This window comes from Bubalus bubalis, chromosome 20, assembly GCF_019923935.1.
Source record: "Bubalus bubalis isolate 160015118507 breed Murrah chromosome 20, NDDB_SH_1, whole genome shotgun sequence".
Lineage (NCBI taxonomy): Eukaryota > Metazoa > Chordata > Mammalia > Artiodactyla > Bovidae > Bubalus > Bubalus bubalis.
Genome location: NC_059176.1, coordinates 18,922,099 through 18,946,756, shown reverse-complemented (window position 1 = coordinate 18,946,756; position 24,658 = coordinate 18,922,099). Strand labels below are relative to the sequence as shown.

The 24,658-nt window shown below is 35.7% G+C and overlaps 1 protein-coding gene across 4 annotated transcripts in view; it reads left to right on the top strand.

The window, feature by feature from the left end:
- Nucleotides 1-24,658, top strand: part of LRFN5 (leucine rich repeat and fibronectin type III domain containing 5) — a 319,486-nt gene that overhangs the window by 170,820 nt on the left and 124,008 nt on the right. For all 4 annotated transcript variants that reach the window (XM_025271881.3, XM_044932741.2, XM_025271878.3 and 1 more), the window contains one exon: nt 700-876. The gene's annotated coding sequence lies outside the window, so the exon portion shown is untranslated. The remainder of the gene's footprint in view (nt 1-699; nt 877-24,658) is intronic.

The following is a 24,658-nucleotide window of genomic DNA, read 5'->3' as shown; positions in this document are numbered from 1 at the left end:
CCCAGGAGTTGAACCGGGGTCACCTGTATTGCAGTCCATGGGGTCGCTAAGAGTCAGACACGACTGAGCGACTTCACTTTCACTTTTCACTTTCATGCATTGGAGAAGGAAATGGCAACCTACTCCAGTGTTCTTGCCTGGAGAATCCCAGGGACTGGGGAGCCTGGTGGGCTGCCGTCTGTGGGGTCGCACCGAGTCGGACATAACTGAAGCTACTTAGCAGCAGCACCTGTATTGCAGGCGGATTCTTTACCAGCTGAGCTGAAAGGAAAGCCCTGTTTAACTCCATGAGGGCAAGACTAATGACATTCATTCCTTCATTGCTGTATCCCCATTGTAGGGTTTCTGGTACTTAGTAGGGATGATTAGTATTTAACAATAGCCTACAAGTTAAATTCATTGAAATATAAAGAAAATTGAACTTTGATGTTCAGTTGTTTAAACTATTTTCAATTATGAGATAAGAAAACTTCCAAAAGTGAAAAGCAGACTGCTGACATATTTATTAGAATCAGAGCATATTACAGATTCCACTGGAAAGCCTTATTATGCAAATCTATGAATATTTAAGTTCTATTTAGTGATATTCCTGATCGAGATTGAAATTGATCACACAGTTAACAGCAACCATATTTTTCAAAGATACAGCATTAGCATATTTTGATATGCTTTTTTTTTTTGTTCTTGTCTCCTTTGAAGAGTCCCTGTAACCATTCTGCCAGGTGTTTGGGAAGATATGTAGTAGCTGAGCACCCTTACTTCTGTCACCATCCTCAGAATCAACTTTGGAGATGCTTTCACCCTGTCCGTCTTCTGCAGCAGCCAGGCAGAGTGCTGACTCCTTCTCTGCAGTGAGGAACTCTTCAGGCTCCAGAAGTAAGTTGATCACATTCAGTTTGGTCATTGCCAGTGGGTTTAAAAACACTTTTAGGTGAGGCTAACTAGAAATCTTGCTAATTAATATACACATTAAAAGCCAATATTATCCATCACTGAATATTTCTTTTATTTTTTGAGTCCTGTCTTTTTGGAGATACAAATTCTACGACATTGATGTTGTTAACCTATACTTTTATGGAATATTCAAAAATTTTTTTGAGATTTCACTTCTGTTATCACAAATTGTATTTGCAGTCTTGAGGCATAGATGTGGGAGAGATTAGCATAATAATGGTTGCACATGAATAAATAGATTCATAATGACCAAGTATTTTATCAAAGTTCCTTAGCTGATGAGTTATGAAGATGGAATAAAATCCCTGGTTTTTTGATTCTTGAAACTCTAGTACTCCTTCCAGGTCTGTGATCCCTGTTGCTTCATAGAAGGTAAGGGACTGGTGCTAGAAATAGTACTTTTCTTGATTGGTTGATCTACTGAATGACATGTTCTCTGTGTCGCTGAAGGAGAGTTATGGCAGCCTATACATATGCATTCAGAAAAACTAAGGACAAGGGAAATTAAATTCCCAACTATGTGTTTATCTCTGTTCTTTCTAGTTGCTGGATAAATCAGGTAAATACATTAATTACATGATTATTTGTGTTCACAGTGTTTGATAGTAAAGACAGTTTATTTCGAACTTTGGACTTCCCTGGTCCATAAGTTAGATTCTATCCTTTTGCTGTTTTTTTAGTTTATTGGTTTAAATTTAGAGTATTCTTTTTTACTTCTCCAAAACTCTTGATTTAAGTGCCTCTTGCTGCTGTTAAGGATATATTTGTATCACATTGTGACCATACAGAAAATTATCATGGGTATATTTTTACAGACAGCAAAATTTGATGTAGCCTAGATTGTCCTTGTAATTTGGTGCTTGACAATTGAAATTTCCTTGAAGGGAATGAGTAGGAGATACTTAATAACCTTACTTTTATTTTGCAACATATTACAGCTTAATATGCCAGCAACAGACAAGTCTGTGTCCTTAGAGAATATAGAGACTGTTAAGAATTTATTTCGGAATCAGAGTGTTACCCTTGTATAAGATTTAAAACAGGCCGTCAGTATATCATTGCTAGTGTACTGAAAGTAATATAGAAGGACTACTTTTAAGACATAAACAGAAGAATGTATTGGGTTATGTTGAGGTTAATTCATTATAACTCTAACTAGCATAAAATGATGAATCTGAATATACAGAAGATAGATTACAAATCATTATTTTAGTGTAGGTTTTTTTCTATGTATATTTTATTATTTTGTGCTCTTTATGTACATGATTTATTCATTTATCTTAAGAATTGCTTTCGTGGCTTTTGTCCTTAAGCTTTTTTTTAAATAAAACAACTTGAGGAAGACGTTCTAAATTTTCCACCTTTTTCTTTTCTTAAAGAAATTGAGGATATTCTCTGAGCCTGAGGTGATTGGACACATTTTTTTTAGATGTGGACTATCTGGGGTTTGTTTCTTAAAGGCAACCAACCCCACAAGAAGCTGCAGAGAGTTTATCCGCCCAAACAATGAATTATATAAATAATTAATTTTTGTATTTCATGGATAAGGTTGACTTTTTTCTAAATAAACATCAGACTTTATGAAAGCTGTTAGCCAAAGGAAATGTATTTACTGATGTAGATTCCCTAGTGTAAATCACAAGACTTAGTGAATTCAACTACATTTTCATTTACTAATGGCTATAATCAAGGCCAAAGGGATTTACTTAATTAACCTGGCAACAGAAGGCTAAACAGAAATAATTTATATATTGAAAACGACTCTTCTGAGTTAATGTTTAATTCAATTTTTTTAATTTCCAGTCCATTAGTCTGTAAAAGTAGAACCTCCTTTTCCATTTTATTTTTTCCTTTGGAGTAACATTAGGCTCAAAGTCTTGCATGGAATTAATTACACTTAAAAAAGAGAAAGTAAATACATTCCTAATTAGGTTCCTCAAATTTCAAATAGCTCATTGAAAATTCATAGCACATCCATTAAAATCCCTTTAAAAAACTAAATGGGATACTGGGAACTTTCTTAGTGGCAGTAATGAATGGAGAAGTAGTGAGAGAGTGAGATGATGGAAGGCCTGTTCGTTATTAGTGCAGGTCAGTTGAGGTGGTGGTATTATGGTTATTCTTCTCACTGTGGCCTTTTCAATTAGTTTTGATTAGAAGAGAATACTTTTCTCAGTTTCTGCTGTTCTTGTTTAGCTAAAGCACAGATAAATTTAAAGAATAAAGAATAGTGTCTGAAGAGGAGATGTACATGCCTGTGTAAATATATCAGTTCAGTTCAGTTCAGTCGCTCAGTCATGTCCGACTCTTTGTGACCCCATGGACGCCAAGCACGCCAGGCTTTCTTGTCCATTACCAACTCCCAGAGCCTACTCAAACTCATGTCCATCATGTCGGTGATGCCATCCAACCATCTCATCCTCTGTCATCCCCTTCTCCTCCCACCTTCAATCTTTCCCAGCATCGGGGTCTTTTCCAATGAGTCAGTTCTTCGCATCAGGTGGCCAAAGTACTGGAGTTTCAGCTTCAGCATCAGTCCTTCCAATGAATATTCATGACTGGTTTCCTAAACATAATTTAATATACTCATAGCAGCAATGATAGTTACAAGGCTAGTATGCCTTCTAAAGAGTAAGGTAGCCTTGTGCTGTGCTATATCACTTCAGTCATGTCTGACTCTGTGCAACCCATGGACTGCAGCCTGCCAGGTTCCTCTGTCTGTGGGATTCTCCAGGCAAAAATACTGGAGTGGGTTGCCATTTCCTTCTCCAAAGGTAGCCTTAATGACATTAAATATGTAATATAAATATGAGGTAGCTTTAAAAATTTGAATATGCTCTCAACCAGTGTTTTATTTTTTTTTAACTTCACATATATACATATATCTTTACCCATATATGTATGGCTAAATCATTGAAATCATTGATACTTGAAATAATTCCAGATGCTTGAGCCACAAAAACATAGAGAATTAGGTTTATTGATAGGACAAATTGACACACTGAAGTAAATACATGAATTAGGTTCGATAATCCTGAAAAGTAGAGCAGAGTTACATCATGCAGTGCTCAGTATGAAAAGAAGGGAGAATAAAAAGCTTTATATTGACTTTCATTTATTTATTTACTTAGTGCCAGTCATTTCCCAATTGATATGTCTAATCACCTAAGTGCCTTAATTTAACATGTCGCAAACTAAGCTCTTGGCCATCTCTACAAACGCGCTTTTTTGATAGACTTGAGCTCGGTGAATGACATCATCCTGTACCTGGAGAAAAATAAGAATCATCTATCTCCTCACTCTTGCGTTCCACAATTCCACCACCTAATCTGGTCATATTTACCTACCAAAATATTTCTTAAATTCGTCCGCTTTTTTCCATTTGGGACCATCTGTACCCTGGTCTTACCATAATTTCTCCCCTGGGCTACCCCAGAGGCCTCCTGAATTATCTGCTCACTTGCACTGATACAGTTATTCTGTCTCCATAGGTAGCAAATAGAGCTTTACAAAATAGAAAATTGAGATGACACACCTCTCTAAAGACCATGCCCCTTAGAACGTAGACCAAGTTTTATCAGGGCTTACAACACTCCCATGGGTGAACACTTTTTATAAATGCCTCCAACTCAACCCACACGATGCTCCCTTCCTCCTCTGCATCCCACATGCCTTTCAGGGCTTCTTCCCTGTCATGTGACCTCCACTGAGATCTTTGCACATGGTTGATTCTCCGTAAGTGGGAAAGCCACTCCCATCTCCTTTTTGCCTAGTTTCTCAACACAGTACTTGCTTCCTGAAATAACCCTTTCTTGCTCCACCTGACAAGATCATCCCCTTGTATTTCAGGGTCTCTCAGCACCGTATAACTAATTCATTGACATCTTGTCTCATTGACATCTCTTGACTAAAACTGACTTCTCCTCCAGGATGAAAACCCTGTAAAGTCACAGTCCATGTCCATTTTGCTCAATATTGTGTCTCCTTTTTTTTTTCTTTAGGCACTGTGAAAACAGGCATAGAGCCCCTCCCTCCCCATACCCGTGTGTGTATGTCTGTGTGTGTTTTAAGAGAGAAAAAGTCTCTGAGATCTGTAAAATAATCACTAGGGTATCAGAGAAAATTGCCACAGACAGGAAATGTTACTGAAAAATTAGTGTTTATATTTTGCCTTTCTGTCAACTTAAGTCTTTTTGTTGTTTTTATTTTGTTGTTTGCCTTTCTTTAGTGACTTACAGAGATAGTTTTCCTTATGACTTTCATGACTTTGTTATAAAGTTCCTGAAACTCTGATTTTACTGACAAGAGCTAGGCCTTTTATTTCTAGAACTAATAGCTTTGCAAGTAGTGGCCTAAATGTGTTTATGTCTATACTGACAATCGTATATGTTAAATATGAATGTTCAAATGTTTAAATATGAGTGTTAAATCCAAGGCAAAGGAAGCTTCTATCATGTAAAACATGAATATTATTTTACTTTTATTGTAGAAAATAAAGGGTCTGATGACATCAACCAGAACAAAATTTTTAAGTATTAACATCAATTATTAGATCTGTTGATTTGTTTTGCATTTTCCTCTTTTCAGATCATGACCCCATTTTACTTCAGGCTCACCATTCACAGTGGGTGGCTGCTTTTCCAGTGCCCTTATACTGCTGCCCTACATCCCTTCTTAGCTCAGCATCATTCTTCATGGTCTTGTTTTGTGATCCATGGCAGATCAAGACCCGTCCTTGCTCTTATGAAGCAGATACAAATTAATCTAACTAAAATTTTGGTCTAAAAATAATTGTAGCTCAGTAGGAGAAGCTGATAAAGAATTTGCCTACAATGCGGGAGACTTGGGTTTGATCCCTAGGTTGGGAAGATCCCCTGGAGAAAGGCAAGTCTACCCACCCCAGTATTCTGGCCTAGAGAATTCCATGGACTCTTTAGCCCATGGGGTCGCAAAGAGTCAGACATGACTGAGCAACTTTCACACTCATACTCACACACACACACTCCAGTGTTCTGGCCTGGAGAATTCCATGGACTATATAGTCCATGGGGTTGCAAAGAGTTGGACATGACTGAGAGACTCTCACTTTCTTTCAAGAGAAGTAAGGGCATTACAATGCAGAAAGAACTGCTGCTGCTGCTGCTGCTAAGTCACTTCAGTCGTGTCCAACTCTGTGTGACCCCATGGATGGCAGCCCGCCAGGCTCCGCCGTCCCTGGGATTCTCCAGGCAAGAACACTGGAGTGGGTTGCCATTTCCTTCCCCAGTGTATGAAAGTGAAAAGTGAAAGTGAAGTCGCTCAGTTGTGTCCGACTCTTAGCGACCCCATGGACTGCAGCCTACCAGGCTTCTCCGTCCATGGTATTTTCCAGGCAAGAGTACTGGAGTGCGGTGCCATCGCCTTCTCTGGCAGAAAGAACTAGCAAAAGATAAACAGTGAAGGAAAGCTACACAGACGTTCCGGGGAAAAAGAGCTTACCTGTATCTGAGATTATGCCAGTGTAATTCTTATTAGAGGTGGAGTTTGTCTGGGCCTCAGAGATAGGTTTCAGCCCCGGACTATTGTTAATGTGCTGATGCATTGTCCCATTTAGGTAAAAATTCCAGAAGCTAGTGAGAGAATGCATGGTTCTCCCTAAAGCCCTTAAGTACTGACACCAAAATTAAAAATGTCTTAGCTGGCAGTATTTGATGTAGAAAGGCCTCTGCTCTGTCTACTGTTACCGCTGGCCCTGTGGGTTGCTAATACTATAGCTCTTACTGTGAAGAGTCCCGGGAAGAGGTCTGAAGAAATGCTTACCTTTAGGAGATAATGATTACTTTACATTTAGGGCCAGAAGAAATTGATGTCATGTGGAGAGTACTTCTGGCAACCAACATTAGATGCATGGCAGCAATCTTAATTGCAAAGCATTGGCTAAGAAACTCATTGGAAAAAATCCAGTTTATATGGACCCAACCTTACCCAGTTTATTGTGACGAGCACCCTGTTCCACTGGCTATGCAGTTCACCTCTTTTAAATCACTATGCTATGCACTAGGAGTATTTTAACATATGTCAGATTTGGAATTCTCTGGGTGTACCAAGGCATCTCTCCATCAATATTAAGTAGTGTGTGGGAGGCTTTACAGAAAGGGGAAAAATTGGCAGTACAAAGGCTTCTTTTAGAAAAAAAAATTCATTTTACCGTGAAGAAACTCAGATTGGGAGAAAATGTGTATGCTATATTGATCATAAACAGCAACTTAATACTGCTAATGACATAACATGAAGAGAGGAAATATTAAAATATATACTCAGAACTACATGGAAAGATGTGTAAAAATCAGAGACCTTAGAGACATATCATTACTAGCTGAAAATATTAGTAATATAAGAAAACCTAGAGACTTGATTTTGAAAACTGCTAACTTTGTACATTTAACCTGGATGATATGGTTTTGACACAAAGGTATATAATATCTGTTAATAGAATGTTTAAGAACACCAGTGGTGCTGAAGGTACTTTATCACCCACCGAGAGGGAATAAATAAGGTGCGCCACTGGGAATGCAGACAAGCAGGAGGTAATGTATGGGTTCCTCTAAATGATAACCTTCCATCACCCCTGTTTACATATGTAAAGCTGTATGAACAACAACTGTGACCTTGCAGCACGGTCGTTTCTCTTATTAATTAATGGGCTGTTAGGAATATTCAAGGTATAACTTACTTGACATAAAAACACATTTTCTGTGTTTGTATATGGTGAAAGATCAGGCAAATAAGTTTTAGCCACTGAGGTGAAAACTTTGGTTCTGAGGTAAAAGCAACTTTTGTTTTAAGGTGACTATTCCTGTTAGTATCAGACAGTTCTAAATCCGTAATAAGAATCTGGCTTTCTTTGTGATCACTTGCATGCAAATATAGATTACTGTGCTAAATCCTGAAGCCTTAACACACTGTTTAATATCTAGAAAACAAATAACTTTTTAATACCTGGTTACTTATTTATGTCTTGAAGATAGTATTCCATTACAGGCAAATGAGTGCCTCTTAGATTATTTCAATACCTACTAACAATGATTCTAACACAGAAATAATTTGCAATTGAAAATATGCATCCATTATTTATAAAGAGACAGAAAGATACACTTTTCCATAATAAGAATTCTCTACTTAAGAAAGAGGACTGAAACAGAAATACAGACAAAACATTTTATATGCAACTTAACAAAATGTTTTCATTTTATTAGGATTGTATTTTGAAGTACTTTTCATATTTATTATATGCATCTTGAAGTGAAATGGTAGACCCTTAAATTTAGATCAGATTTAATTAATGACTCTATATGTAGCAATTAGAGTGATAATGAGAGTGAATCTATATTATTCATGGATTTTATTGATGCAGTTATATGTAAATGTCCTCATTCTGGAAACTGGTATCCAGGAATGAGTCACATAATAGTGAGCCTGGCATACATCCAGTATCTGAATCACTTGGGTTTGTCCTGTATTCATCATAGCATACAAGTAGCTTTTACTAAAGATACAGAGAAATTCTATAAACCTCTTTAGCAATACTTTGCTATTTTAGCAATACTTTACTATTTTCACAGTAGTAGTCCTGATTTCTAATGCTTGAGGACAGAATCCATGTGGTTCCACATGCAGTTGTACCAAGGGTTTTTATAAAGAGATCTATACTACTCTTGGAGAAGGCAATGGCACCCCACTCCAGTACTCTTGCCTGGAAAATCCCATGGGAGGAGCAGCCTGGTAGGCTGCAGTCCATGGGGTTGTGAATAGTCGGACACGACTGAGCGACTTCACTTTCACTTTTCACTTTCATGCATTGGAGAAGGGAATGGCAACCCACTCCAGTGTTCTTGCCTGGAAAATCCCAGGGACGGGTGAGCCTGGTGGGCTGCCGTCTCTGGAGTCGCACAGAGTTGGACACGACTGAAGCGACTTAGCAGCAGCAGCAGCAGCTATACTACTCTGTTATGAAAAGTAATGATAAATAAGGAAGATATTGAAGAAAATATCCAGTAGTAATCTAGCAATCATCAATATAACATCCTTACCCATTCTTGTTAGTATCTTTATCATTTATTTTTGCCACATGATATCCATGTGAACAAGTAATGTTTTGCTCTCATGTATTTTAAATCTCAGAAATGATTATATCTCTCCTCTAGACTCAGGCAAGTGTTTTGCTCAAATAGAGTTTTTTATGATTTTGTTTCTCAGGATATTTCTTGAGTCATCTTCAGAAATAAGTCCAGAAAGCAGTAACTCTACAAGATATACTACTATATGAGAAACTCTTATTTAATCTACTTCAAATAAACCAAAAGACCACTTATTTATGCATTTTACAAGGCACTTTTATGCATGGTACTCATATAAGAAACAGCAAATATCAGGGATTTACTTTAAAAATACACAGATCAAATACATTGAAATAATAAGAATGGCAATTCCAGGGCTTGAGAAATCTGTATGAGAAATGGTAACTTATATATATATATTGTGTTTCTCTTTTTCAGTGTTAGGTGTGTTTTGATATGCTGCAATTCTTTGCAAATTAGTAGTCTCTGCTTAGGACATAGAGAAATTTTACTTCACTGGAATATAAATTAACCAGCAACCCATGATCATTCTGAATAAATAGAAGTTTACTAAAACTTGAAAACAAAAATAAACATCAAAATGTTTGATTAAAATTATATAAATTATATTATATCTCAAATCCAAAAATGTAATTTAATCCTTTAAGTGATACAAATATTATAAATTCTGGAGCATGTAAAAGGGTCTCATGCAAGTTAGATATAAAAATAGTATAAACATACAGTTAAAAAATGAATATTCCATGTTCATTGAGGGGAGAACTCAATATTGTCAAGATGTCATTACTTGCCAACTTGATCTATAGATTCAATGCAATTCCAATCAAAATCCCAAAAACTCATTTCGTGGCTATTCATAAACTGATTCTAACATTCACATTGAGATGAAAAAGACCTATAAACCAACACAATATTAAATAAAAACCAGGTTGAAGGACTGATGATACCCAATTTCAAGTTTTACTGTTAAGACTATGCTGTGCTCAGTTGTGTCTGACTTTTTGAACCCCATGGACGGTAGCCCTCCAGGCTCCTCTGGCCATGGAATTTTCCAAGCAAGAATGCTAGAGTGGGTAGCCATTTCCTACTCTAGGGGATCTTCCCAACCCTGGGATTGAACTTGCATTGCTTGCGTCACCTGCCTTGGCAGGTGGATTCATTTACTACTGCGCCACCTGGGAAGCCTTTACGGTAAAGCTACAGTGATTAGGAAAGTGTCGTGTTAGTGAAAGAATGGGCAAATAGATCAGTGTACTGGCAAGAACAGAGAGGCCAGAAGTGGACCCCCGTAAGTACAGCCAACTGATCTTTGACAAAGGCGCAAAAGCAAAACAAGGGAGCAAACATAGTCTGTTCAACAAATGGTGCTGGAACAGCTGTTCATACACAAGTGCAAAATGAATCTAGACCAGACTTACAAGCTTCACAAAAGTTAACTCAAAATGGACCAGAGACCTAAATATAACATACAGTACTATAAAATCCTATAAGATAACATAGGAGAAAACCTGGATAACATTGGGTATGGTGATACTTTTTCATGTACAATGCCTAAGAAACAATCTACAAATAAAATAATTGATAAGCTGGACTTCTTTAAAAATAAAAACTTCTCCTCTTTGAAAGATACTTGTCAAGAGAATGAGAAGACTGGCTGCAGACTGGGAGAAAATATTTTCAAGAGACACATCTGATAAAAGACTGTTATTCAGAATGCACAATGAACTCTTAAAACTCAACACTGAAAGCACAACTTGTTTAGAAAATGAGCCAGAAACTTTAACAGGCACCTCAGCAAAGGAGCTACACAGACAGCAAAAAAAAAAAAAAAAAGAAAAAAAATGTTCCACATCATGTGTCATAAAGAAAATGCAAATTAAAACAACAGTGATGTGCTACTTCACACCTATTACAGAACTCCAGATCTGGAGCACTGACACCACCAAACGCTGACAAGGATGTGGAGAATCAGGAACTCGCGCTCATTGCTAGGAGGAAAGCAAGATGGTACAGCCACTTCGGAAGAGAGTTTGTTCCTTACAAAACTACTCTTACCATACGATTCAGGAATCATGCCTTTTTTCTATTTACTCAAAGGAGTTGAAAACTTAGGTACACACACACACACACCCACATACCCACACAAAACTGCCCACAGATTTGTATAGCAGCTTTATTCATAATTGACAGATGAGTATTGCTAAGGAGGGAAGCCAATCTGAAAAAGCTACATACTGCATGATTCCAACTACATGATATTCTGGAAATAGCAAAACTTATCAAAACAGTAAAAAGATTAGTGATTGCTATGTGTTTGGAAATAGGGAGTGCATAGACAGAGCATGGAGGATTTTTAGGCCAGTGAAAATACTCTATATGATGCCATAATGATGGACACATGTCATTATTCCTTAGTCCAAACTCAGAGAATGTGAAGCACCAAGAGTGAATGGTAAAGTAGACCATGGACTTGGAGTAATTACAATATGTCAATTTTATATTAATTATAGCAAAGTAATTAACACAATCTTTAATAGTTGTCCCACTCCAGTTGAGGATATTATGGAAAGTTTATACATGTGTGGGAGCAGGAAATAGTAATTATATGAAAAATATCTTCTCAATTTTGCTGTGAACCTTAAACTGCTCTTAAAAAATAAAGTCTTACTTAAAAAATAGCATAAACATTTCAGAAATTTTATTGTTGAACTTTATTTCATGTTTCAGGCTTTAAATTCCTTAGACATTAGGAAATATTATTTTGTCTATTCTTTGGAATTGACATATTTGCTATGGGTTGCTTTCTCATCCTTATATTTACTAGACTTTATTTGATATATTAGTAAGATTGAAAATCTGTGCGAGAGTTTATTGGCCTTTCAGATTTTCTTTTTGGTGAAACCCTTTGCTACTCTTTACTCTTTATATTAGGGTATAGTAGTTTTTAAAACTATATTTTGCCTCCTAGTTGTTCATGGATTCTTTTGCATCCCACACATATTGCCTAGAATCTGTGGCTAATATTTTCACTTTAATAATGCTATACTGTATTCATTATGGGCTAATATTCTAGGTTCAGGGGTTGAGGTGGGAATAAGATTTTTTCTTCTTAAATGAGACACAGACTCACAAGGTGGGGATCATAACCAGGTTATAAGCTTCAATGCCTGCATCTGACCCTTGACATTCAGAAGGGCTTAAGAGGGGGATGCATAGCTGGTATTATATTACCACTGAGGAGTGGTTTACACACACTAAAGTCAAAGGAGACTGGGAGCTGTGAAATTGTTCCTACTGCTTTCAGATCTCCAGGGAAACTTGACCCTTTCCCATCCTGGGAAAAATAGCACTTCCATTAGAGGATCTACCAGTAAAATAGTGATGACCTGGATGAGATTACATTGCCTCAGACAGTACTGGACAGCATCTGCTTATTAAGTACCCTTTTTAATGACACTGGGGCTTCCTAGGTGGCTCAGACAGTAAAGAATCTGCCTGCAGTGCAGGAGAAATGAAGTGAAGTCGTTCAGTCGTGTCCGCCTCTTTGCGACCCTGTGCACTGTAGCCCACCAGGCTCCTCTATCCATGGGATTCTCCAGGCAAGAATACTGGAGAGGGTTGCCATTTCCTTCTCCAGGGGATCTTCCCGACCAGGGATGGAACCCAGGTGTCCTGCATTGCAGGCAGACACTTGAACCCCTGCACTGGAAGCAGTGCAGGAGACTTGGGTTCAATCCCCGGGTCAGGAAGCTCCTCTGGAGAAAGGCATTGCAACCCACTCCAGTATTCTTGCTTGGAGAATCCCATGGACAGAGGAGCCTGGTGAACTGTATACAGTCCATGGATTCACAAAGTGTCAAAGAGTTAGACATGACTGAGCAACTAACACTTTCACTTTCACTTTATGGCTTGGGGTGAGAATATTCCCGGGTGAGAATATTCCCGGGTCTTATGTAGTTTTTTCGTTCTGTGCGCATTCTGTGCTTACCTACACTGGTAACACAGAGGTAGTTTTTAAATATAAATGTTACTGACATATTCAGCGTTTCACACACAATATGCATGCCATAATTCAGCATACTTTATTGTCGTTGTTTCATCAATATATTTTACAAAATATTTAAGTTTCAGTCTTTAATTTTAAGGAACAGTGCAGTGACAAAAGCAAGCAAATCATTTTTACAGAAAAATATGCACAAAGGACCTCAAGCTCTGGAAAAGGGACTATCACAGGATCTCATTACTCAGATAAAGGGTTTTCATTTTAATGTGGCAGAATTACCAGTTGTTTCTTTTGGTTTTGATATATGTGTGTATGCCTTTTTTTTTTTTTCATTGTTTAAGCTATTGTTCTCTAATATTGAAGAAAGGAAAATATTTTTCTATGTATTCTTTTAGTATTTTAAAAGTATTTTCATGTATTTTTGGATAGTCTGGAAACTATATTATATTTGGAGTTGTATTTTAGTTTTTTGTTTTTTTTTTCTCCATTTTGGTAATCAACTGTCCTGATACTGTTTTTTATTGAATAATTTATCCTTTCCTTTTGAACTGAAATTCTAACTCTGCCATACACAGAGCTTTCGCATATGCATAGAGGTATTTCTTGATTTTCTATTTTAGTTTATTATTCTGTTCATCTCTACACAAAAACTGTGCTATAATTTAATTATTCTACTTATGTCTTGCTAGATGGTAAGATGAATGAATCCATTCCTCTCCTTCCTCCCTCACATTTGCTCTGGCTGACATTGGTTCTTTACTCTGTATACTTCTGTTTCAATTTGGGATACAGAAATTTGGTGAAAAATCATGTAAATTTTACCAAAGTCACATTTGCTCAAATAACTTTAGTTTGGGAAGAAATATTTTATTTTTTCAATTTTTTAGTATATCTATCGATCTTTTGTAGGTCCTATAATAAAGTTTTTTTTTTTAATTTCTTCTTGTATGTCTTGCATTTCTCTTTTATTTCTTCATGATGTTTTGTGCCTTTGCTAATAGACTTTTAAATGTTACATTTTCAGCGGATTTTGCCTGTATAGTAATGTTGCTTTTTAATCATTAAGCTTTCTAAGCAACTTTGCTGAGTTATTACTAGTTTTAGTAGTTTGTAGTTATTCTTAAAATTATCTGTAAGATGACAATATTAAAATTTTCCTTATAATTCTATTATCTAATTGAACAGGTTAGGAGATCTTATAATTGTGAATGCAAATAATGATCGTGGCCATTCTTATATTTTCTCTCCTTTAAAAGAACTGTTTTTCATGTTTTGTCATAGTGTATGATGTTTGCACTATATGGTAAGTACCAATTTAAGATATATGAATTTTTACAAACTAGGAAAGCACAATTTTCCTTTTCATCATTTTCTTGATAATGAATGTTATGGAATTTCTATTGTGATAGTTTTAGATTTTAATGGATCATGATAATGGGACTTATCAAACCTTAACTCAGTTTCTGATTCTGTCTTTATTTTAAGATGGTCTTTTTTTCCTAATTTACATTGTACTTAACATTAGAATGCCATTAAGGAAATTCATGGGTTCCTTTTTTAGGGAAGAATAGAATCATATTTGAATCCCTCAAGATTTGTTATGTTTACTTTATTAGAATTTCCTCCAGCCCCAGAATCATGACCTTTTCTCTGCACTCTCAAGAAAGCTTGATTTTGGCATATTTAAATATAAAATCTCTGTAATAGCTGGAAATAGTATGACATATATGATTTTTAATCTGAATCTAGAAGCCAGTAGGAAAAACATTTTTAAAGTATAAAGTAAGCAGATACTCACACAATTAAATAGAATTTTAGAAGAGCATAATTTTCAAGTTGAAGGATTCACCCAGACTTGCCTGGCAGTCCAGTGGTTAACCCATATTCCCACTGCAGAGGGACTGGGTTCTATTCTGATCAGGGAGCTATGATCCTACATGCCTGGAGGTGCAGCCAAAAATGAATAGATAAATAAAACTGAAGGATTAGGGACAAGATAAGACTTTTACTATGTTTGAGCTTCACAGTTAATGAACTTCTTCTAAGGTATAACTTTAAATAAAGTTCTTTGCTAGGACCGTCTTACTCTTCTACAGACAAATCTTTTTTTTTTTTTTACATTCTTCTGGTCTATTTCTTTGATCATCATTGCCCTCTATACTGCTGTTTACTCCCACTGACTGGTGGTTGTTATGATTATTATCATTATGGTTTAGTATTTTGCTGAAAAAGTGTTCTTATTTTATAGCAACAATTAATAATCGCAGAAAGAGTCACAAAATGTGTACATTTTAATGAATTACTACAGTGTACGGAATTCTTGCCTGGAAAATCCATAGACAGAGGAGCCTGGTGGGCTACAGCCCATGAGGTCACAAGAGTCGGACACAACTTAGCGACCAAACCACCAAATAACTATGAGTTTACGATTCAATTCAAGGACTTGAACATTGTCATTGTCCTCTGCTTCTATCTGTACTATTATTCTTCTTTACAAGCCAACAATTATCATGTATCATGATCTAAGCTATGTAGTAATTTCTTTGTTTTCTTAAAAGTTTTATTTCCTATGAATGCTTTCATAACCTATATAAATAATTAGTTTTGTAAAATTTTGAGCTGTATGGAAATGGATTAATACTGTACTTGCCATTTGTGTCTTGTATATTTTGCTTTGTATTATGCTTTTTGAGATGCATTTCAGGTGTTGTCTATAGATCTTCATTGTTGTAGAGATATCTGTTATATTAACACACTTTTTGGTGTGTTTAGGTTATTTTAAGTTTAATACTACTACAAATAAAATACATTGTTACACACATGCATTGATTTCTACCTAAATATCCTATATATATTTTGTTAGATTTGTACTCACTTATTAATTCCAGGAGGTTTTTTTTTTTTTTTTTTAATCAGTTCTCTGGGATTTCTTTATGTAAACAAGAAATCTGTGAAAAACAGTTTTATTTTTACTTCCCAATCTGTATAACTTTTATTTTCTGTTTATGTCCTTTTGCACAAGCTAGGACTTCTAATACGCTGCTGTACAAGAGTGGTGAAAGGAAACATCCTTGCATTGTTCCCAGTCTTGGAGGGAGAATACCCAATTTCACACCATTAAGTAAGATAGTAGTTGTAGGCATTTTGTAGACGTTCATTACCAAGTTAAGGACATTCTCCTTATTCTTATTTAGCTGAAAATTTTTATCATGGAAGGGTGTGGGATTTTTACCAAATGCTTTTTGTGTCAATTTGATATATGCTTTTTTATTAGCATGTTCATGTGATGTAACATTGATTTTTAATTTTCGAATTAGCCTTGCATGCCAAGTATAATGCTCATTTGTTTATTATGCATTATTTTTTATCATTGGATTCAATTTGTTAATTTTTTCAAGATTCTTACATTTATCTTAAGGGAAGTTATTGGTCTGTAATTTTCCATTCTTTGCAGTGTCTTTATTTGGCTTTGGTATTAGGGTAATGGTGGCCACATGGGATGAGTTAAGGAGTATTACCTCTGCCTCTGTTTTCTGGGAGAGTTAGTATAGAATCAGTATATTTCCCCTTAAGTATTTGGGAGAATTCACCATTGAGACAGCCTGGGACAAGTGTTTTCTTTTTCAGAAAATTGTTAATTGTTGATTCAGTGTCATTAAGAAATAGAGACTTACTCTGATTATCTGTTTCTCCTGATGTGAGTTTCGATAGTATCTTTCAAGGAATTTATTCATTGCATGAAAATTATCAAATCTGTGGTTGTAGAGTTGTTCATAATATCCTCTTATTAAACTAATGTTTGTTGAATCAGACATCAGTAATGATGACCTTAGTTTTGATATCAGTAATTTATATCTTCTGTTTTCTTTGTTATCCTGGTTAAAGTTTATAAACATTATCAATCTCCTCTAAAACCAGATCTAACTTATATCAGTTTTCTCTTTTGTTTCCTGTTTTCCATTTAATTTTTATTATTTATTTTCTTCTATTTACTTTAGTGTAATGTTGCTCATCTTTCTGTAGCCTTCTAAGGTTATTGATTATTGATTTTATATCTTTTTTCCTAATATATGTGTTCCATGCTATAAATTTCCCAATAAAAAGTGCTTTTGCTATGTTCAGTTTTCAGTAATTTGTATGTTTATTTCCATTTAGTTCACAATATTTCTAATTTCTCTTGAAATTTCTTTGAGATATGAATTATTTAGAAGTATGATGCTTCATCTCTAAATATTTTTATATTTTCAGCTGTCTGTTATTGATTTAATAACATTTATTTTCATTGTCATTTCACCATACTCTGTACGTTTTCTGTCCTCTTACATTTGTTAAGGTATGTTTTATTTCAAGAATGTGCTCTGTCTTGGTTATTGTTCCATATGAACTGTAGGAGAATGTATATTCCACTGTTGGATGACATGTTCTATCAATGTAAATTATTTCAAGTTGATTGATAAAAATGCTGTTCAACTATATCCTTACTAATTATTTGCCTTTAAAATCTATCAGTCACTAAAACAGAAGCATTAACTTCTCCACTGTAATAGTGGGTTGTCTGTTTCTCCTTGCAGTTCTGTCAGCTTTGCCTCACATCTTTTGATTCTCTGATGTTAGGTGGGTACATTTTATGGATTGTTAGGTTGTCTTGAAAAATTGACCCTTTTATTATTAATTAGTGGCCTTCCTTGTCTCTAGCAATCTGTTCTGAAGCCAACATTGTCTGAATTTAATATAGCTATTCAGCTTTTTTGGATTAGTGTTAATGTGATCTCTCTCCATCCCTTTACTTTTAATCAATGCGTCTATATATTTAAAATGAGTTTTCTGTAGAGAACATATACTTTTTTTTTAATTGAATCTGACAGTCTCTGTCTTTTACTTGGACTGTTCATGTTTAAAATCATTATTGAATTTGTTGTATAAATTTCAACCACATTAAGTTTTTTACTCTTTGCACTTGTTCTTTTTACTTTCTTAACCACTCCTGTTTTTCTACCCTCTCAAAGATTTTAATTGAGCATTTTATATAATTACACTTTCTCTCTTGTATTTATTATACTCTGTTTTAAGATGTTTAGGTGGTTGATCTTGCATCTGCAATATACATTTACCTTTAAGTCCATTTTAAATACCACTGTTGTAGTTTACAAGCATATACATAATTTAGGCCATTCCCAATTTCTTCCTCCCATCCTTTATAATATTGTTACCATTCAGATAACCATGATGGTGTGATCACTCACCTAGAGCCAGACATCCTGTATGTGAAGTCAAGTGGGCTTTATGAAACATCACTATGTACAAAGATGAGTGGAGGTGATAGAATTCCAGTTGAGCTGGTTCAAATCCTAAAAGATGATGCTGTGAAAGTGCTGCACTCAATATGCCAACAAATTTGGAAAACTCAGCAGTGTCCACAGGACTGGAAAGTGTCACTTTTCATTCCAATTCCAAATAAAGGCAATGCCAAAGAATGTTCAAACTACTGTACAATTGCACTCTTCTCACACTCTAGTAAGGTGATGCTCAAAATTCTCCAAGCCAGGCTTCAACAGTACATGAACTGTGAACTTCCAGATGTTCAAGCTGGTTTTAGAAAAGGCAGAGGAACCAGAGATCAAATTGCCAATGTCCGTGAGATCACTGAAAAAGCAAGAGAGTTCCAGAAAAATATCTATTTCTGTTTTATTGACTATGCCAAAGTTTTCAACTGTATGGATCACAACAAACTGTGGAAAATTCTGAAAGAGATGGGAATACCAGACCACCTGAACTGCCTCCTGAGAAATCTGTATGCAGGTCAAGAAGCAAAGGTTAGAACAGGACATGGAACAACAGACTGGTTCCAAAGCAGGAAAGGCATATTTCAAGGCTATATTTCGTCACCCTGCTTATTTAACTTATATGCACAGAGAAATTATATTCATGAGAAATGCTTGCCTGGATGAAGCACAAGCTGGAATCAAGATTGCCGGGAGAAATATCAATAACCTCAGATATGCAGATAATACCACCCTTATGGCAGAAAGTGAAGAAGAACTAAAGAGCCTTCTGATGAAGGTGATAGAGGAGAGTGAAAAAGTCAGCTTAAAGCTCAACATTCAGAAAACTAAGATCATGGCATCTGGTCCCATCACTTCATGGTAAAAAATTTGGGAAACAATAGAAACAGTGTCAGACTTTATTTTCGGGGGCTCCAAAATCACTCCAGATGGTAACTGCAGCCATGAAATTAAAAGACGCTTACTCCTTGGAAGAAAAGCTATGACCATCCTAGATAGCATATTAAAAAGTAGAGACTTTACTTTGCCAACAAAGGTCTATCTCCCAAAGCTATGGTTTTTCCAGTAATCATGTTTAGATGTGAGAGTTGGACTGTAAAGAAAGCTGAGCACCAAAGAATTGATGCTTTTGAAGAAGACTGGTGTTGGAGAAGACTCCTGAGTCCTTGGATCGCATGGAGATCCAGTCAGTCCATCCCAAAGGAAATCATACCTGAATATTCATTGGAAGGACTGATGCTCAAGATAATACTCCCAATACTTTGGCCACCTAATTTGAAGAACTGACTTATTGGAAAAGACCCTGATCCTGGGAAAGATTGAAGATGGAAGGAGAAGGGGACAATAGAGGATGAGATAGTTGGATGGCATTACCAACTCAATGGACATGAATTTGATTGGGCTCCGGGGCTTGGTGATGGACAGGGAAGCCTGGTGTGCTGCAGTCCATGGGATCCCAAAGAATCAGACATGGCTGAGTGACTGAACTGAACTACCATTCATTTCATTTAAACGTATGTTGTATTCATGCAAAATATAATTACTCTTATTATGTTAAAATATATAATTTAAAAATATCTATAATGTATAATATAATAATTTAAAATTATCTTTTAAATTGATTAAAAATAAGAAAAATATTTCACCTTCTTTTTTTTCCTACTCTGATTCTCTTACCTTTATGTTGATTTAAGTGTCTGACATATCACTTTATTATTTTTCCCTGAAGAACTTCTTTTAAAATTTCTTCATCTGCTTCTGATGAATTCCCTCACTTTTTATTTTGTCTGAGACAATATTTCTTTCTTCTTTACTTTTGAAGGAAAATGTTTCTAAATAGGAAATCATATTTTTTTTCCAATACTATATACGTTTTAATTCACTTTCTTTTTGTTACATCTTTTCTAATGGGAAGCCCAATTCAGTCCTTAGACTTAATCATCTCTAATTAAGGTGACTTTTGCCCTTGGGTTTCTTTCAAGAATTTCCCTTTACACTTGATGTACTGCAGTTTGAATACAATATGCCTAAATATTTATTTTTTTGATATTTGTTCTGTGTGGATTTTCTTAGTTTGCTGGATCTGTAGTTCGGTGTTTGTTTTTAATTTTAGAAATGTCTTGGCCAGGATTATTTTAAATATTTCTCCTGCTCCATTATCTGTTTCATCTCCTTTGATTTTACAGTTGTGTGTTTTAGATCTTTTGAAACTATCCCATAGTTCTTGGATATTCTGCCCTTTTTTTTTTTTTTTTTTCATTCTTCTATTTGTGTTTCAGTCTAGGAAATTTCTATGGACCTACCTTCAAATTACTGAATCTTCAGTTTTTACTGATTAAAACTTGACTGCATTCAGTCTACTCAGGAGTCTGCTAAGGGCATTTGTTTCTGTTACAGTGTTTTTTATATTTCTATCATTTCTTTTTATTCTTTCTTACAGTTACCATCTCTCTACTTTCATATGCACATGTTCCTGCATGTTGTCTACCTTTTCCTTTGCAACTGTTAACACATTAAATATAGTTACTTTATTTTTTTAATTTTACTGAAATGTAGTCAATTTAGAATGTTGTATTTAACTTATGCTATACAGCAAAGTGATTCAGTTGTACATGTATATATTCTTTTTCATACTCTATTCCATTATGGATTATGAGTTCCCTGTGCTATAAAGTAGCACCTTTTTTATCCATCCTATATATAATAGTATATATTTGCTAATCCCAAACACCCGACCCTCCCCTCACCAAGCCCCCTCTCCTGACAACCATAAATCTGTTTTCTATGTCTGTAAGTCTGTTTGTGTTTATATGGAGATAGGTTCGTTTGTGTTGTATTTTAGACTCCACATATAAATGATATAAAATAGTCTTTCTCTTTCTGACTTCACTTAGTATATTATTGAGGTCCATCCATGTTGCTGTAAATGGCAGTACATTATTTCATTCTTTTTTTATGACTGAGTTGTATTCCATTGTGTGTATATGTGTATGTATGTATGTGTACATATATATGTACGTGTATATATGTGTGTGTGTGTGTGTGTGTGTATATATATATATATATATATATATATGTATCCATTCCTCTGTTGATGGACTTCTTTAGTTTTTTTCCATTAGTCTGTTTCTATGTTTTGACTAGTCTAAATAGTGCTGCTGTGAACACAGAGGTGCGTGTTTCTTTTAGAATTAGTTTGGGTATATTCCAGCAGTAGAATTGCTGGATTATATGTTATATGTTAGTTTTATAGGTTAGATTATATGTTAGTTTTATTTTTAGTTTTTTTTCAGAACCTCCATACTGTTTTCCATAGTGACTGTACCAATTTACATTCCCATGATGCACACACATTCCCATCATGAGTAGAGTAGAGTTCCCTTTTCTCCATACTCTTTCCAGAATTTATTATTTGTAGACTTTTTAATAGTGGTCATTCTGTCTGATGTTTGATGATGCTTCATTATAGTTTTAATTTGCATTTCTCTGATAATTAATGATGATGAGCATCTTTTCATGTAGTCTTTTCATGTTGGCTATCTGGATGTCTTCTTTGGACAAATGTCTATTTAGGTCTTCTGTTCATTTTTCAATTGAGTTGCTTGGTTTTTTTGTTGTTGTTGTTATTGAATTGTTGGGCTGTTTGTATATGTTGGAAATTTAGCCCTTGTCAGTTACATTATTTGTGAATATTTTCTCCCAGGCCATAGATTTTCTTTTCACTTTTCTGTGGTTTCTTTTGCTGTGTAAAAACTTATGAGTTTTATTAGGTCAACATAGTTATTTTAAATTCTTTCTCTGATAATTACAATTCATAGTTATATCTGAGTCTTGTTCTGATGCCTGCTTTATTTCTTCAGTCTGTGTTTTAGTTTTTTTTTTTTTTTTTTTTATCTTTTGTAGTACCTTAGATTTTATTGGGCTTCCCAGGTGGCACTAGGGAGCTTCCCAGGTGGCACTGGTAAGAAATTGACCCGCCAATGCAGAAGATGCAAGAGACAGCGGTTTGATCTTTGGGTCAGGAAGATCTCCTGGAGTATGAAATAGCAACCCTCTTCAGTAGTCTTACCTGGAAAATCCATGGACAGTGGAGCCTGGTGAGCTATAGTCTATGGGACCACAGAGAGTTGGACCCTACTAAGTGACTGAGCACATGAGTTTTTATTAAACATTGGATATCTTGCAGTAGATAATAGGGCCTGAAATAAGTGAGCCTTTAATGTGAGGATTCATTTTCATGTGGCTAGAGGTGAGTTTGCTTAGTATTTGCTGAACCTATGGCTGCTAAAGGCTTGATTCTTTTGGATTCTTTTTCTTTTTTTTCTCCTCTCATAACTTTGGGCTTCTTGTACTCCTCATCAGAAAAAAATCTGTGTCTTACAGTTACCTCAGTCATAATCCGCTTTTTAAAAACTGGACCTCTGTTGTGCTAGCAAGTGAAGAAGGAGAAATAATCTATAATCTTATGCTTAAATTTGTTTTCCTGTGAGCTGTGACTCTTGGCTGACTTTCACAAGTGTTCTTATGGTGTCATAGCCCCCATCCCATGCCCTGCCACCACTAATAAATGAGTCAGAAAGGCTTTATGGGCTCAAGTGTTTAAGAATCCCTTCCCAGAGGCCCAGAGACAGGACTCATCTTTGCTAAAATCTTTTCTTTTACAGAGTAAGCTCTTGTCGTGAAGAACATGTAATACTGCCATTTACCTTTTCAAATTTGAAGTGACTTTGTTTTAGGTGAAGTATTGTTTAGTCTCCTGTTTATAGTCAGTTTGATAATTTCTACCTTTTAATTTGTTTTCAGATCATTTATTGCTCATGTGATTATGGATATGATTGGGTTTTAATTTTCCATTTTGTTTCTTCTTTGCCATTTGTCTTGTATGTGCTTGCTTCATTTTATACCTCTCTCCCTTCCTTCTTTTAGAATAATTAAATATTCTAATGATCTCATTTTATTTTTCATATTGTTTGATTCTTTGCAATCTCATGGACTGTAGCCCACCAGACTCCTCTGTCCATGGGATTCTCTCGGCAAGAATACTGGAGTGGGTTGCCATATGTTTCTCCAGGTGATCTTCCATCCCAGGGATTGAACCTGGGTCTCCTATATTGTAGGCAGACTCTTTACTATATGAACCATATTGGAGTGACTACTGAATTATATCGTTCTACTTTTTTATTTTTTTTCAGAGTTGGTTCTAGGATTTAAAACATACATCCTTTTTAAATTAATTTATTTTTTAATTGAAGGATAATTGTTTTACAGAATTGTGTTGGTTTCTGCCAAACATCAACATAAATTAGCCATAGGTATTCCTTCTTCCTCATCCCACCCATCTAGGTTGTTACAGAGCCCCTGTTTGAGTTCCCTGAGTCATACAGCAAACTGCCAATGGCTATCTGTTTTACATATGGTAAGGAAAGTTTCCATGTTACTCTTTCTATACATCCCACCCTCTCCTTCTTCCCCAACACCCCTCGTCTCACGTCCACAGTCTGTTCTCTATGTCTGTGTCTCCATTGCTACTCTTCAAATAGTTTCATCAGTACCATCTTTCTAAATTCCATGTACATGCATTAGTATTCGGTATTTGTTTTTCCCTTTCTGACTTACTTCATTCTGTATAATAGGCTCTGCTGCTGCTGCTGCTAAGTCACTTCAGTCGTGTCTGACTCTGTGTGACCCCAGAGACGGCAGCCCACCAGGCTCCCCCGTCCCTGGGATTCTCCAGGCAAGAACACTGGAGTGGGTTGCCATTTCCTTCTCCAATAATAGGCTCTAGGTTCATCCATATCATTAGAACTGATTCAAATGTTTTCCTTTTATGGCTGAGTAATATTCCATTGTGTATATGTACCACAGCTTCCATATCCATTCATCTGTCGGTGGACATCTAGGTTACTTCCATGTTCTAGCTATTGTAAATAGTGCTGCAGTGAACACTGGGATGCATGTGTCTTTTTCAGTTTTGGTTTCCTCAGGGTATATGCTGAGTGGTAGGATTGCTGGGTCATATGGTGGTTTTATTCTTAGTTTTTTTTTTTTTTTTTTTTTTTTTTTGAAATCTCCATACTATTTTGAATAGTGGCTGTATCAATTTACATTCCCACCAACAATGCAAGCGGGTTCCCTTTTCTCCATGCCCTCTCTAGCATTTATCATTTGTAGACTTTTTGACAATGGCCATTCTGACCAGTGTGAGGTAATATCTAATTGTAGTTTTGATTTGCATTTCTCTAATAATGACTGATATTGAGCATCTTTTCATGTAGTTATTCGCCATTTGTGTGTCTTCTTTG